The sequence below is a fragment of the Rhinolophus sinicus genome, linkage group LG09, assembly GCF_036562045.2.
Source record: "Rhinolophus sinicus isolate RSC01 linkage group LG09, ASM3656204v1, whole genome shotgun sequence".
NCBI classification, from domain to species: Eukaryota; Metazoa; Chordata; class Mammalia; order Chiroptera; family Rhinolophidae; genus Rhinolophus; species Rhinolophus sinicus.
In genome coordinates, this window is record NC_133758.1 from 20,026,300 (window position 1) to 20,030,995 (window position 4,696).

The 4,696-nt window shown below is 49.6% G+C and overlaps 1 non-coding gene across 1 annotated transcript; it reads right to left on the minus strand.

The window, feature by feature from the left end:
• Nucleotides 1-3,290: 3,290 nt before the first annotated feature.
• On the minus strand, nt 3,291-3,397 carry LOC141567046 (U6 spliceosomal RNA). Its single transcript, XR_012489443.1, has one exon. It is a non-coding gene; the product is annotated as a U6 spliceosomal RNA (small nuclear RNA).
• Between the last annotated feature and the right edge of the window lie 1,299 nt (nt 3,398-4,696).

A 4,696-nucleotide genomic window follows, 5' to 3' on the forward strand; every position in this document is an offset into this window, starting at 1 on the left:
AGCAGGTCCTCCGGGACCCCTGAGCTATTGATCTGTACATGGTCTGAGGGGTGGGACTGCCTGGGATGCCCGGAGGCCAGGGAGAGGCCCCCTCGCTGCTAAGGAGACTCAGATTCCCTTGCAAAGATTTCGACTGCAAAGCCACCCAGAGCTGGGTGGATGGCGGCCCTAGAAATAAAGGGGGAACAGAGCAGAGCTTTTAGCGGGGAGTGGAGAGCAGCAGCTCAGGCCTCCTCGGCCAGTCGAGGCCTACTGAGCAGGCAGCAGGAGTTCAGGGGTGCAGAAGGCTCTCCCCTCCTTCAAAGTCCCAGGCCCAAGGCCTCTTAGGGTTTCAATTCAGCTGCTGCTCCGGGCCCCGTACACAGCCCACCTCCTCCCATTGCCTCTTGGCCCTCAGGCTCCCCCAAGGTGAGAACAAAGCCTCTGCCTTGGTTTCCCCAGTAGTGCCTGGCAAGGTGGCTGCAGCTGTGCAGCAGTGGCTTCCCCCTGGGAACCCTGCATGGAGTGTAGCCACTGGCATGTGTCTGAAGATGGGGAAAGGGAGGTGCCTCTGAGGAGCAGACAGGCCTAACGGGGCCTTTTTGTTCTAACTGCGCTGATTTCCATGAGTTTGGTGAAGAGGGAGGAGGGAGGCACCTGTATCCCAAAACCCTCTGGCCTTCGGTGAGCTCTCTCTCCTGGACCTCTGTTTCCTCCTCCCGTGCGTGGGCACCTGCCCGCCTGGTTCGCCCAAGGCCTTCCCGTGAGCACTGAGGTCATGGCTGGGAAGCCATGGGTCTCCTCCAGGAAGACTCGCCATAAACACCTCCTCATCCTCATTATCTTCATTAGGGCCTGGGAGCCCAGGCGGGAGCCCAGGCGAGACAGGGCTGAGCTGGCAGGCCATGTGAGTTGTCCCAGAAGAATGGAGCCTCTCCCAGGGACCAGAGAAGCAGAGGATGGGGTCCCAGCTGTGGAGAGGGCTCTGCTAGCCCCCTGCCAGTTGTCAGGCCTCTTCCCCCTCCTCCTGCCCCTCCAGCCCTTCTCACTCATCCTTCATCTCCCCAAATACATACATGCCTCTGCCTGTATGCCCAGGAGAAAGAACATTTTTTCTTTTAATTCAAGTTTATTGCAGTGACAATTGTAAGTAAAATGACATAGGTTTCACGTGTACAATTCTGTAATATATCATCTATATACTGCATTGTGTGTTCACCACCCAGAGTCAGTTCTCCTTCCATCACCATATATTTGGGAAAGAACATTTACTGAGCACGTACCCTGTGCCAGATCTGACAATGCTGCACATGGATGCTGTGGGGCCAGGAGTCGCCCTAAAGATGGGAAGGGGGTCTCCCTTTTGAAGGTGACTCCTGAGGAAGAACCAGGAGAGAAGGGAGAGGAGGTGGGAAGGGAAGAAGTGGTGGGTGCCTTACAAGAGGAAAGTTAGAGAAGGGGAAAGAAGTTGGCTGAGACACCCCTGGGCCGGGGATGGCCCTGGAGTACAGCTCTCCTTCTGAGGGCAGAGTGTGTCCCATGGCACAGCAAGATTGGTGTGTGTGTGGTTGCGGGGTGGGGGGATTTTCTTGTCCCCTGCTGCTCCCTGTCTGGGCAGGGGCAGAGCCCATTAGTACTTTCTGAGCTGAGCCGCCCACCCTACCCCCAGATCCGCCCCTGCCAGCCTGTCTTCCCTCCTCTGTCCAGAGTAACCCCAGAGCATTCTGGGTAGCCAAGGGCAGTGTGTGACTGCTGTTCCTCTCTCATGTCTGCTGTTCCCTAACCAAGTCCTCCCCAGTCTGCCTATAGGGGTTATGCCCACTCACAAGCCAGGAGGGACAGGGCCCTGTCCCAGCTCTGAGAGCCTGAGGGCTGTGATGTTTTCTGTTTCGGCAGTGGGCAGAGCACTCCCATCCTGAGACTTGAGTGGGAATCTGAGGACCCAGACAGCTCCCTTCTCAGGGGACGAGGCAAAAGGTGGGGAGAGTAGCACTGAGTTCCCAGTGTAGGGAGCAAATAAGCCTGAGCAGAGGGTGGACCTCTTGCCATTTGTTAAATATCTGTACTATGATATCTTAAAATGTGTTATGACAAAAACACTCAACAAACTAGGAATAGAGGGGAACTTCCTCAACCCGATAAAGGACACTGATATCTTAATGGTGAAAGGCTGAATTCTTTCCCCCTGTAATCAGGAGTAAGACAGGAGTGTCTGTGCCACTACCTCTATTCAACATCGTGCTGGAGGTTCTAGCCAGGAGGCTTAGGCAAGAAAAGAAATCAAAGGCATCCAGAGTGGAAAGGAAGAAATAAAACCACCTATGTCTGCAGATGACATGATCTGGTCTATAGAAAATTCTAAAGAATCCGTAAAAATTAAAAACTACTGGGACTAGTAAACAAGTTCAGCATGTATCCAGGATACAAAATCAATATGTAAAAATCAACTTTATTTCTACACACTAGCAATGAGCAAACCAAAATGAAATTTTTTTTAAAAATCCATTTACAATAGCATCAAAAAGAGTAAAATACTTAGGAATAAATTAAAAAGAAGAAATGTAGGTTGTGTAGTCTGAAAACTACAAAATATTGCTGAAAGAAACCTTAAAAGATTGAAATAAATGTGGAGACATCCCATGTTCGTGGATTAGAAGACAATATTGTTAAGCTGACAATACTCCCTAAATTGATCTAGAGAATCAATGCAATCCCTGTCTCTTAAGGCTCTGAAATGTCTATTTCTGTGAAGCAGGGATGGGACCTTCTAAGTATGTGAATGGTGGTGGTGATGAGGGGTCTCCCCTAAGTCATTCCCTCAGGACCATTCACAGCTAACCCCAGAAGGCTGCCCACTTTAGGGCAGTAAGTTAGTTGTAGAAGGAAAACCCCGACTCTGGAGCCAGATAGGCCTGGAATGAATCCCAATGCTGTGCGACTTTGTCATGTTACTTAACCTCTCTGAGCCTCTTTTTCTCAAGCTGGGAGTTAATACCACCTATCCTAGAGTGTATCGAAAAACAAAGGAAAAACAGGCATGCACCACATAACAGCATTTCAGTCAATGACAGACTGATATACAATGCTGAACCCGTAAGATTATCATGGAGCTGAAAAATTCCTATTGCCTAGTGACATCGTAGCTGTCCTAACGTCATAGCTCAACGCATTACTTGTGTTGTGGTGATGCTAGTGTAAACAAACCTCCTGAGCTGCCTGTTGTATAAAAGTATAGCTCACACAACTGTGTACAGTATATTACAGTTGATAACAAGTGACTGTGTTACTGGTTTATGTATTTACCATACTATACTTTTTATCATTATTTTACGAATTTGCGTGTCATCCTTGCACAGGGGCCATGCTAATCTTCTCTGTATCGTTCCAATTTTAGTATATGTGCTGCCGAAGCAAGCACTTTATCATTATTTTAGAATGTACGCTTTCTGCTTATAGAAGAACTTTCTGTAGAATAGTATCTGTGTTCCATTGGCAGCAGCGTCTACATCTCATGTTTACCTCATCTCTTGATTGCATCATTTTCTCTTGCACTTGGTTTAATCTTGTGCTTTATACAGTAACGTGCTGTGCAGGCTGGTAGTCTCGGAGCAGCAGGCTTTGCCCACACGGCCTAGGTGTGCAGTGGGCTAGACCATCTAGGTGTGTGTACATGCACTCTATGTTCTCAGAGCGACAAAATCACCTAACGACACATTTCTCAGAATGTATCCCCGTCGTTACACGGCGCACTAATGTAAGTGTTTGTAAAGCACCTCCCATGTGTCCCAGCGCACACGAAGTGTCTCCTGCATGTGCCTTCCCTCCTCTCTCCATGCTCCTGGGCAGATGGGTACACCTGCCTTGGGATAAGCCCAGGCCTCATGAAGGCTTGGGACCCGGAAGGATGTGTACTCATGGATGTGACCCAGTGACCTCCTGTGGCAGAGCTGGGACCCACTGGGGCCTCGCAGAACCCTCAGGATCCTTGGTCATTGATTTAAGGGCAAGACCCCCCTCCATATATCCCCACTGTGCTGAGAATGTATAAACTCCTTTGATCCTTTTAACAACCCTATGAGGTACGTAGTATCTTTAGTCACAAATTTAGTCACAAAGGTGGTAGGTATTTTCTTTAATCACAATTTTACAGACGAGAAAACTGAAGCATTAAGAAATACCTTGCTCATGGTGGCACAGACACAAAATGACTGACCAGGGACTTGAATTCAGACTGTCTGGCTCTAGAGCCCTGAGCTACTTCCTTACACTGTCCCTCGAGGTGAAGAGGATAAAGGCACCGGCTTTAAAGTGGCCACAATGGCCATGAACTAAGAAATGAGACCCTCAGAGTCGGCTTGTGCTAGGGCTCAGAAGGCATTAAAGTTCATAGAAGGTTCTAGGCCCTCCAGGGTACATTAGATTCTGGGGCTTCCAAGCTTGCATTTCACAGGGGTCCACCCCTCTCCCCAGGCGTAGGCTCCAGGGTACAGGGCAACTGCACCTCCTATAGAGCTTTCCTGTCTGTGCCTTATCAAAGTACGCCTGAGGGTCAGTGGGGCCATATCCCACCTGAACTCCATCTCCATGACATCCACCCCCGTGGGGGCTGTGTGACCCACAGGGGAAAGCCTGGAGGGATTCCCAGCTCCTTCACTACCACCTCTGGGCCCTTGGGCAGAATTCCTTCACCTCTATGAGTCTCGATTTGCTCATCTAT